At 34.2% G+C, this 12,900-nt stretch overlaps 1 protein-coding gene across 1 annotated transcript in view; it reads right to left on the bottom strand.

Moving 5' to 3' along the window:
* Positions 1 to 12,900, bottom strand: part of LRBA (LPS responsive beige-like anchor protein) — a 564,845-nt gene that overhangs the window by 361,643 nt on the left and 190,302 nt on the right. The window lies entirely within an intron of this gene.

Below are 12,900 nucleotides of genomic sequence, written 5' to 3'. Positions count from 1 at the left end.
GTTTATAATGTTCTTTATTATCCATAAATGAGTGAGATCGTGTGGTATTTTTCTTTCACTGACTGGCTTATTTCACTCAGCATAATGTTCTCCAATTCCATCCAGGTTGCTGCAAATGGTAAGAATTCCTTCTTTTTTATGGCAGCATAGTATTCCATTGTGTAGATGTACCACAGTTTTCTGATCCAGTCATCTGCTGACGGGCACTTAGGCTGTTTCCAGATCTTAGCTATTGTAAATTGTGCTGCTATGAACATAGAGGTGCATATATCCTTTCTTATTGGTGTTTCTAGTTTCTTAGGATATATTCCTAGGAGTGGGATTACTGGGTCAAATGGGAGTTCCATTTTCAGTTTTTTGAGGAAACTCCATACGGTTCTCCACAGTGGCTGAACCAGTCTGCATTCCCACCAGCAGTGCACGAGGGTTCCTTTTTCTACACATCCTCGCCAACACTTGTCATTTGTTGATTTGTTGATGATAGCCATTCTGACAGGTGTGAGATGGTACCGCATTGTCGTTTTGATTTGCATCTCTTGGATAATTAGTGACGTTGAGCATGTTTTCATGTGTCTCTTGGCCTTCCTTCTGTCTTCTTTTGAAAAGATTCTATTTAGGTCCATTGCCCATTTTTTTATTGGATCATTTATCTTCCTTTTATTAAGTTGTATAAGCTGCCTGTAGATGTTGGAGATTAATCTTTTATCAGTGATACCATTTGCAAATATGTTCTCCCATGCAGTGGGCTTTCTTGTTGTAACCTATTACTATTGATTCCTATATACCTAACCCTATTCTTGGTTCCCTGCACTTTCAATTCACACAGCCAACTATCCAACTAAATTTATCACTTGGATACCCAGTGGGCATTTGAAATTTAGTATTTCTAAACAGAATGCTTGATTCTATCTACCTACTCTCAATAAAACCTCTTCCCCTAGCCCAACCTCACTTTTTCTCACTTCTTTAAATAGCAATTAAATCCACTTAAATTAACCCTATGATTAATCCTTGATTTATCTTTCCCTTATCTCCAAATGCAATTCATGAAGGCAAGTTCTACTGCTTTAACTCTTAAATATATCACCTATCTCTCTACTTATCTCCATCACCATAATTATCACACAAGTCTAAGATATCTTCATCTCCTGCCTGAAATATTTCAGTAGTATCTTCATTGATTTTTCTGTACCCATTCTTACCCATATACTGACTCTATCACAATTCATTTGTTTAAAAACTTAAGTCATGCAGTGGGGAAAACTGGATATCCACATGCAAAAGAATGAAGTTGAACCCTTGAGTAGAAAAATTAACTCAAATGATTTAAAGATCTATATATAATACCTATAACAAACTCAGAAGAAAACATAGGAGGAAAGCTTCATAATCTTTGATTTGGCAATGATTCTTGGATATGACATCCAGATCACAAGCAAAAATGAAAAAGACGACAAACTGGACTACATATAAAACTTCTGTGCATCAAAGTATATAATTAACAAAGTAAAAAGGTATTCCATGGAATGGGAGAAAATATTTACAAACCATATACCTGATAAGGAGTTAATATCCAATATATACAAAGATCTCCTACAACTCAACAACAAAATAAATAACCTGATTTGAAACTGAGCAAAGTACTGAACAGGTATTTTTTCAAAGAAGAAACGGCTAATAAGCACAAGGTCAGTTCTCAGTAGGGGCATATACCCAAGTTGCAGGTTCGATCTCCAGTGGGGGCAAACACGGGAGGCAACTGATCAATGTTTCTCACTCTCTAACCCTTACTCTCTATATAAAATTAATAAAAATATATTCTTGGGTAAGGATTTTTAAAAACACACACTCATAAAAACATAAAATTAGTGTTAGCAAGAATATGGAGAAATTGAAAACGTTATGCACTATTGGTGGGAGTGTAAAACTGTGCAACTGTTAGGGAAAGCAGTACAGGGGTTTCCCAAAAATGTAAAATATAATCCTTATATGGATGATATGTAGATCATATGATCAAGCAAGTCTACTTCTGGGTATACAGCCAAAAGAACAGAAAGCAGGGACTACCAGCACAATAATTACTCACAATAACCAAAAGGTAAAAGCAACCCAATGTCCAGTGATGGATAAATGGATAAATAAAATGTGATATATACATACTACAATAGAATATTATTCAGCCTTTAAAATAGGGAAATTCTGACATGGGCTACAATATGGATGAAACTTGAACATATGACACTAAGTTAAAAAAGCCAGACACCAAATGACAAATACTGCATGATTCTACTAATATTAAGTAACTGGAATAGTCAAATTCATAGGGACAGAAAATATAATGGTGATTGACAGAGGCTAAGAGGGATCAGGGAGGAATGGGTAATTATTTAATAGGTACAGAGTTTTAGTTCTGCAAGATGAAATGAGTTCTGGAGATGGATGGTGATAACGATACAAAACAATGGGAGTATATTTAATGCCACTGAACTCTATACATTCAAAAGGTTAAGGGGGCCCAGGCAGTTTGCTCAGTGGTTAAAACGTCGGCCCATGGACAGAAGGGTCTCAGGTTCGATTCTCAGTCAAGGGCCAGTACCTCGACCAGAGGGGCATGTGTGGGAGGCAACCAATCTATGTGTCTCTCTCACTTCAATGTTTCTTTGTCAGCCATTGATGTTTTTCTCTCTTCCCTCCCTCCCTTTCACTCTGTCTGAAAAATTAATGGAAAAAAATATCCTTGGGTGAGTATTAAAAAAAATAAATGCTTAAGGGATAAATTTTATGTTGTATATTTTACTACAGTTAAAAATACCGTATTTTCCAGTGTGTAAGACGACTTTTTAACCCAGGAAAATCTTCTATACGCCCAGTCGTCTTATATGCCGGAAAATATGGTAATTAAAAATTTAAAAATAAACAGTTAAATGCCACAATAAAAAATATCAAAAAAAACCATAAATCATATAATCCCACTCCTCTGCTTCAGACTGTGATGTATTTTCACTGCGTAAGACTTAAATCCAAATTTCTTACCACAGCTTACAAGGCCCCATGTGATCTGAAAGCCCAATATTTCTGACATTTCTGGAAGCCTCACTCTCTCCCATACTCATTTTGCTCCAGCCACTCTGGCCTTTTATTTGTTTCAATAGTATACCATTTTCTGTGACCCCCATTTAGTAATATAAAATTTAAATTTAACATAAATATCATTCTCTACTGAAGGACTTTATTCTTGCTATTTCCTCCCCTTAAAACATTGTGACCTATCTCAAACTAGTTAGCAACTTCTCTTTATTCAAATAAATTATCTATTCACAAATCTTCTGTCAACACTCTATAAGCTTTCCCCTCTTCACTCTTATGTCATCCTGCTGTTTTCTTCTAAACGTGAATTACTATCTGAATCACCTTATGTGTTCATTAACTTATTATTTGTCCTCTCCTTATTCGCACCCAGAGCAGTACCTGGCATAAGAATACAATCAAAAAATAGGTTTAAAATGAATGATAGAAAGCGAGTGCCAAAACCACTCCCAATCTATTCTTTTGTTGTTTCTTTACAGCCAGAATTTTAATTTCCTTAGGATCAAATTCAATCTTCTTTCTCTCTAATGCATATTCTGCAATTCCATAGTATGAAGATCTTATTTTATGTCAATCTTTACCTAATGCTTATTGTATACACACCATATATTATACTTGTTTATACAGTGTTATAGAAATTCTATTCAATTGCTATGTATATTTCTCTATTTTCCCTATCTGACCACAACTAATTAAGGAAAGACATATTTTGCTCATTTGCCTTTTTTAATCCACCATAGTAACTAAGATGTACTGTTCAGGTAGACTGTGCTCAATCTTTTTTTAAAATATGTTTTTATTGATTTTAAAGACTGAAAAGGATAGAGAGATAGAAATATACATGAGAGAGAAACACTGTTTGGCTGCCTCCTGCACACCCCCTACTGGGGATCAAGCCCACAACCCAGGTATGTGCCCCGACTAGGAATCTAACCAGTGACATCTTGGTTCATCAATCAATGCTCAACCACTGAGCCACACCAGTTGGGCAATTGTTATTTGATAAATGGATGGCTTGTGACAATGCTTGAAAGTAAGTAGTCTCTAAATTTATCTAAGTAATTTATCTAAGTAAATGAAAGTAAAACTAGAGCTTTCAGGTCAAACATAACTATATCAGAAATTTAAGTTTGAAACATTTTCACTGCATAATACAAAATATTACTATCTAATCTTATCTAAAATAATATTATAAAATTGGATTAGGGTATATATAAAGTATTTAATATTACTTCCAAAGAAGTATGGAAGCATATACATTTTTTCTTCATAATTCACAAAATGCTTTTAAATCCAGTATTTCAGAAGTCCCTGGCTACACAGCTCCCATTTATTTTAACATACACAAATATGAATTTTCTTTTCATTATGAAAAATATAAAACTGAGGTGATATGTCTAAATAAATTATTTTGCTTTTCAAAGAGTTTAATTTTTCCATCTATATGTAGATTTTCCTAAATACACAAATCATACATATTTAGTCACTGTAATTTATGAAATAGTGGTGAAAACTATTCTTTCCAAAAAAATTAAAGATAAATTAGACTAAACTTTTAAGTATAATAAGCAATCTCAAAATATTAGGTTTACTCTATAATAAATTATGTCTCTAAATGCAGGGCACAAAATGATGCTCATATTTTAATATTAAGCAGAAAATTATGTATAATTTATACCTACAGTGCTAGGAGGGGGAAAAAAATGCTTGTGTCAGCCTTGGGAAACAAACAGCCCTATCAAGTGACCAACTAGAAAAGATTCATGCTAGAGGTCCAATAAATAACAGTAATGATGACAACCATCTCCCATAACTACATTACAGCCCATTGTCCACATCTGATTATACTAGTCTAGACCTTGGATAAGCACATACACACGTTTTCACCAAGAGCTTTCCAATATTACTGCTCTGTTTCCTGGGCTTTCTGTGACCCCCATTAGCAGCAACTGTCAGGTTTTCTCTACTAAACATCCTCACCACTGATGGGGGAAAAAAGTTACCACTTTTCTGCACCCTAACAACTCAGAATATGGAAACAATGTTCCTGAATTGGCAATCCTTATAACATTGTAATTTCTTTAGAATTAATCACAGAGAATAGTCACAAACCAAATCAGAGAGGGGAAAAATGTTTCTGAAGTCTTCCTTCAATAATATGACAGCTACTAAAACCTTGCCTCTCAGACGATATCTCCATTTATTAATATAGTCTTTATTCTTGTTCTGAAGAATTACTATCTAATTCTCCATGCAATTGCCTCCTTGCTCACATCTCTTTGCCTCCCTCCCCCAACATGTACATGCATATTGAATAATTCAATATCCCAAAAATCCTTAAATTGGTATATTTCTCCTTTCTGAGTAAAAGCTCTCTGTAACAAGTTTGAGTAAGAGATACAAAGGGCCTAACATCATAGAAGACACCAGCCTGAAGCCTTAGAAAGTACAGACTGGTAGCCAACAAAAGAATTAAAAGAAAACTTTTCCCAATTATTTAGCAGGCTGCATACAAATTTAAAACCAATCAAGGTATTTCCTACTTTAGAACTACCCCAGGTGGTACCTACTTCTTGTGGAAGTCAATTTCCTTTATCATAAAGACCACTTCACTACAACTGGAACGGAAATAGCAAATACTCCATAAAGTTATTTCTTACTGAAAATATAAGAGCTCAGTAATATAAAATTTAAATTTAACATAAATTCCACAGCCCAACATCAAGCTATTTTTCCAAACTTATTTTGCACAATAACCTTTAGTTGTGTATTTTAAAACAACAACTCATGGTAGTATTGAGGGTAGAATGGAAGAAGAGAGTTTGCAAGTTGGCATGCTCTGAATGAAATTCTTAGAACTATGAAAGAATTTATTCTCAAGGATCCTATATAAAAGCCTAATATGCAAATTGACTGAACAGCAGAACGACTGGTCACTCTGATGTGCACTGACTACCAGTGGGCAGACGCTCAACACAGGAGCTGCCCACAGCCCACAGGCCCCAGGCCGGCCAAAGCAGGTGCCAGCAGGGGCCCCTAATTGCCCCGTTGGTCACCCCACAGATCACAGATCAGCCCTGATTGCCGAAATTCGTGCACCAGGGACCCTACCGGTGCACGAATTTCATGCACCAGGCCTCTAGTGTGTAGTAGAAAAGAAAAAACATTGAGAAAAGAAAAAACATGGCTTTCCTTACTCCACACTTGGAATACAGCTTAGGATTTCTGTTACAACATACCTATTACCTATACTTAAGGGGTAAATTTTATGTTGTATATTTTTGTTTCCTATAACTGCCTTTGTCTCTTCCCTATGAATAGCATTTCATAGAACTCATCGTTTCATAGATCCCATCTTAACCATCTTACTTGGATTACAACATTGTACCTATTCTCAGACTTCTCTCCGTTTTTCTCCTAGCAATTATCACCTTTTGACATAATATATACTTTTTGACCGTTTCATGGTCTATGACAATTTAAATGAACTCTATCAGGAAGAATATCTATTCTGTCCATCTGTAAATTCCTAAAGCTCAAAACATTGCTGGTGTGCACAAATGTTTTCTGAATGAATGAAGTGAACTAACTCTGTTTTCATTTTATTTTCATTTAACTCTTCTCAAAGTTCAGCTTTCTTTCCTTTTTTTTTTTTTTGACCACTAATTCAACATCCTTTTTTCTATAATCATTTTCATTTAACACAGTAAAGATTCCATTTATATATAATTTTAAAATGTGTAAGGTTATCAAACTTCTATACAAACATAAGCATATTATTTTACAGCATGCTCAATTCATACCACCTTTTTCCAAAAGTTATACTTTGGCCTTGCTAAGAAAGATTAAACATGAAATCCTGCATCCAAACATAAAATTTTTAGTGAGTTAAAAATTTCAATGTAAATGCTGCACCACTGCTTCACACCAAACAGAATAAAACAGGCCTAAGAATTAACCACAGAAAACTAAGATCAAGATAGAAAATTAAAAGTGAAAAGTATCCCTGGCCAATGTGGCTCAGTTGGTTTGGTGTTGCCCCGTGCAGGGAAGGTTGCTAGTTCATTCCCTATCAGGGCACATGTCCCAGCTGTGGGCTTGATCCTGGGTAGCAGGCAGCCGATCAATGGTTTGCTCTCACTTCGATGTTTCTCTTACTCTCCCTCCCTCCCTCTCTCTCCCTTACTCTCTCTAAAACGTAATAAGAAATCTTTTTTTAAGTGAAAAGTAATTTGACCATATAACTGGTTTAAAGGCAGACACATGAAAAAAAAAATAAAGAAAAACAGATTTATCCTGATTAAGAGAAAATTCTAGTCCTCTTTGATAAGCTATTAAACTTTCCAAAATACTAGGCATTAATTTAAATAGTTTAATCATTAAGAAGAAGTAATATAGAACATACCTCGTTCTAAAGAACCCACACAAACTTCAAATATCAATTAAGAATAAAGAGAGATGAAAACCAACTCTGAAAAATCTTTGAAACAATGATCTCTTACTCTACTAAAAAAAAAAAGAGTTCATATCTAAACAATTGCTTCTCAGATTTAAAGTTTCCCTGTAAATTACCTTAAATAATATGAAAAAAATGTAACCAGAAAGCACATGGCACTTTAAGGAACACTCCAGAGTATCTAAGACACATACTCTACTTCAATTCAGATTTCATCTTTGGTTGGATCAGCTAAGACTAAATCCTAGCCACACTGTTTTCCTAAGAGCAACAAATACCTTTGTCTTTTACCAAAATATAACCCTGATAATGGCCAAGGGGGTCAGAATAAAATATGTTTTACCCTGCTTCCCTCCCTCCCTCTCCTTCTTCATTTTCCCTTTCATTCCTCCTTCTACTCACTTATTCCACAGACATGTATTAGGAATCTATGATATTTAGAGTGAAGGAAAATGCTAGAGCTACTAAACGAATGCTTAGGAAGTAATAGTGCAACTTAAACAGTTGAATATTGAAGAGACAGACAAGTATGTTAGTACTAGAAACATTATATCTTTTATCAGGGCTATTTACATATTCAGATACAAGTCTGAATTATTACTATAATAAGCAGATACCAACGATCCCCAGAGGATGATTAAAGCAATGTGACCAGCAGTATGTGGTATAATCTGACCTTTCTATACTGGGGGTGGGGAGGAGTCATAATAACAGATTTAAGAGTAAAATCCTAGGAAGATATGATATTCTCAAAAGGTATTTTTAGCAAACTATATCCAATACTATAATTATAGTTCATTTTATAATTATTTGTATGATTAACAAAGTATAAAATTCAAGATGAGAATTTGTATCTTAAATTTTTAACAATTATTGTACCTTTAAACTAGTTTCACACTTTCTATTACTTTCCTAAGTTTTAACATCAAAAATTTTCAACTTTGATTAGCCAATAAAATATAACTGAGGAGAAAAATTAAGAAATTACATAAAAAGAAAGACAGGCAACTCCATTGGATTCCATGACATTTTAAGCTAGAAAAAAATTTATTTGCAGAGATTATGCACAGATTTTTCAGAATTCCAGACTATAAGAACAAAAATAGGACAACCTAAATATATAAAATATACAGGATGATTCATATTTATCCAATGCATTTTTCCTTATAATACAAGTCAAACAAGTGAAGTTATAAGACTTGGTAATGCTCATAGACATCTGCATGACCACAACATCAGGAGTTTAAAATGCTCTAAAATATATTTGTTGGGTAGGTGGCAGGCAGGATGGCGAGAAGAAAGGCTACCTATCAGCTGGATCTTTTCCTACTGGCAAAATTAACACTGATATTGAGATACTAAAGTTTTAAGAAGATAAGTCAAAAAGCCATTAAGAATAGTAGAAATAAGAAAGGCAAAATATAAAATCTAACCCTTTATCCAAATGAGAAAAGACTTTTAAGATTCTTTGACAATGAATTTAAAAATGTAAGCAACAGCCCGGCTGGGATTAAGTCCAGTCGCTGAACACTGCAAACTACTTCACTAATACATCCATCACTATGTAAACTCATTTAACCTGACTATAAGATTCCCAGTCAGGGCAAATGCCTAGTAGGAGGCAGCCTCTCATCATAGATGTTTCTATGCCTCTCTCCCTCTTCCTTCCTCTGTCTCAAATCAATAAAAACATACTTTTTTTAACATGTAAGCAACAGTTACATTGTAATTGGTATAATTAAATTCATTTTTCAATTAAACACGTTTTTAAGGTGAAGAAAAAGGCAATCAATATAAAATAAATCAAGTATACAAATAAATAAGCTGAAGCTCAATATGCATAATAATCTGATCTACCACACTTGAATTTATTTACTGTAATACTTAAGAAGGTTAAGGCAATAGTAATAAGTGACTTTCCTATTAATGTGGTGCCATAGCCTCATTGAATGTTCTAAAAGACGTATTTGATATTCTTTAAATAATATAAAACTGTTTAAAGAAACTTGTGCCTTTCAAAAAAAATAAAAGTCTTTGAGATCAATTACTTGCATACACACACACACATTTTTGTTGTTGTTAATCGCCACCTGAGCTTATTGTTTTCCGTTTGTCTGTTTGTTTGTTTGTTTGTTTGTTTGTTTTGAGAGAGTGGAAGGGGAGGGGAGAGGAAAGGGGGAGAGAGAAAAACATCAATGTGAAAGAGACACATAGATTGGTTGCTTCTCATACACACCCCGACTGCGGCCAGGGATCGAATCTGCAACCCAGATACATGCCCTTAACGGGGAATCAAACCCAAGACCCTTTGGTGTGCGGGTCAACACTCTAACCACTTACCACACCGGCCAGGGCCAATTGCTTGTATATTTAAAACAAAGTAGAGATGACAGTGACAATAATGTTTTAATTATCATAAAACAAAATTATGAATCAGAAAAACAATGTTCTTGCTATAAAAATGTGAAAATTTAATTTTTTGACTTAAATCTGTTATATGTATGTAGTTACTTCTATCTTGGCAAAAATTGTCATTCTATGTAGTTACTTCTGTCTTGGTAAAAACTGTCAAAGAAATATTACGTGATTATGTCATTGATTACTGATTATTTTATCTCTATACATAATGTTTGCATGACAATATCAATAACTGAACTAAAAAAATAACAAAACACTGTATTTACAAAGAAAGTATCTTATCAATTAAACAGGTAAGTTAAAAGAAACATTTCTATCAAATAACAATTACTTATGACTGACCTAAGTAATTGTTTTTGCTAATGATACCCATCAAATCCAATAAACCTTATGCTGTAGTCTCAGTCTGTAGAGGTCTTTATGTTATTTACACTAATAAAACATTAATCAAGGACCACATTTATAGCAACTACTCTGTAAATGAGGTCATGGCAGGTCAGACTTACATAATAAGAAAAAAAAGGTTGGTCTCTGCAGTGAAAAGAAAACCCCTTATTACCTATTCTTCTAGCCCCTGGGATTAAGTCCAGTAGCTGAATACTGCAAACTATTTCACTAATACGTCCATCGCTATGTAAACTTGTTTAACCTCAATGTATTGGATATTTATAAAATGAAAGCCAAATCCACTGATTTAAAAAATAAATCTCTAAACTGTTTCTTTAAAATATAGTCTACCCTCGAGAGAGATAATGAAAATTCCAGACACTGCCTCCACTATTTCACTAATGGATGTTAGTTTTCTTTCCACCACTATTTATTTCTTACATTTACTTAAAAGACAAAGGCTAAGTACTTTCTATAGTCTAAGTATTAAAATAAAGAAGACAATTTCTAACCACAAGAGGATAACAAATCCACACAAAGTAAGCACTGGCAAGAAAACAGAAAAAGAGTATTAGCAAACCTATAATCACAGATAACATTAAAACACGTTATTCAAATAACTGTTTCCCCAATAAGAATCAGCTATACTGGATAAGAATATCTGAGATTACCATAAGAGAATTCATTTATTCACACAATACAAAAATGTTTTATTGTAAAATATTTGTTCTATGTATACGTATTTTCTTTTCTCTTGGTAAAAATCCTCAAAGAAATACCATGACTACTGTGAAGATTATCCGTATAAAATAGATTTATGTTTAAGAAAGCATGTTGTTTACACAAAAATAACAATAATTGAAATCAAAACTATAAATGCAATGCACTTAGAGAGACAGTAGCATCAATTAAACACAAATACTTACTGAATTTGCAGGGCACTTCTATTGGACCCAGGGATAGAACAATAAATAAGAGACAGAGATTGCCATTACAGAACATAAACGTGCAATTTACAGGAGGAGAGAGACAATCAAGATAAACATGAAAGGATAGTAAGATGGCAAAATGTTTTAAGATATGAGGTAAAAGTACCCTGGTAACAGGTTTCAGGAAAATCTGAACTAGAACTTTAGTGAGAATGAACCAGACATGAAGAGATTTGACGGTGGATCTTCTAGCTATGGTAGAGGTCAACAAATCATCCCGCAGAAAAACTGAAGAATAGCAATCATTTCAGGGTTCTGAAATTTGACCAAAGGCAAACAACAAAATCTATAATAATTATATTCATGGAAGTCTGCTAAATACTGAGTAAGAACAAATTGTCTATAGCAATCTTTTTTTGGGAATGCTCTACGCAAACACCAGACTGTGGCTACGTATGGAAATCACCAACTTCACTAACAGATGGATGACTTGGTTTTGAAGAAAAGGCAAAAAATGCAACCTAAGCTAAAAACAGGAAAAGCCTATCACTCTCCTAGACTATGATTATATTTGCAGTTAGGGTGAACAGGAGACAGTAGAACAACCCAGAAACTGAAGAGGGAGATATTAAAAAATGAAATAGCCATAGCTATATATTATATATATCAAATAGCTGAATAAGAATTTCACACATCAGTGACTCTCTGGGTTCCTGAGCAGACAGACTTGGGGTGGGGGTGGGGATGTCAAACAGCAGGAAATAATAGTTAGGACAGAAGAAATCTACCCCAAATTTGAATGTGTTGTCATCTACCAGCTATTTTGAGGCCAAAAATGTAACTAAAACATCTGACCAGTCTGACCTCTAAGCTGCAGAGAAAGGGATAGTCCTAAAAAGCAAGGCTAAAAACTAAAACTAAGAAATCTTGGAAGAGCTAAACAGCAAGATTAATAGCACCATTCCACAACAGAGACAAGTTTTGCAAATTAAGCCCAACAAGTAACTTTCAAAAATCAACAAACAAAACCAAATCCAACAACTATTTTTAAAAAATTATAGCCCTAGCTGGTTTGGCTCAGTGGATAGAGCATCGGCCTGTAGATTGAAGTGTCGGTCCCAGGTTCAATTCTGGCCAAAGGCACATGCCTGGGTTGCAGGCTCAATCCCCAGTGTGGGGTGTGCGGGAGGCAGCCAATCAATGATTCTCTCTCATCATTGATGTTTCTATCTACCTCTCCCTCTCGCTTCCTCTCTGAAATCAATTAAAAAAAAAAAATAAGTAAATAAAATTAAAAAAATTTATATACTATGACCAAGTAGGAATTATCCTAGATATGCAAAGCTGGCACAGTATTTCAAAATAAATTAACATAATACATCACACATCAACGACTCAACAGAAAAATCACATGATCATATCAATAGATACAAAAATAAACAAAAAAAGCATTTGACAAAATCCAACATAAATTCATGATAAAAACTCTAAGAACAGAGGAAACGCCTTCAACTTGATCAAAAATCCTATATACCGTATTTTCCGGCGTATAAGATGACTGGACGTATAAAAGATTTTCCTGGGTTAAAAAGTCGTCTTATACACCGGAAAATATGGTAATAA

The sequence above is a fragment of the Eptesicus fuscus genome, chromosome 6 (assembly GCF_027574615.1).
Source record: "Eptesicus fuscus isolate TK198812 chromosome 6, DD_ASM_mEF_20220401, whole genome shotgun sequence".
NCBI classification, from domain to species: Eukaryota; Metazoa; Chordata; class Mammalia; order Chiroptera; family Vespertilionidae; genus Eptesicus; species Eptesicus fuscus.
This window is presented reverse-complemented; position numbering and strand designations above follow the sequence as displayed.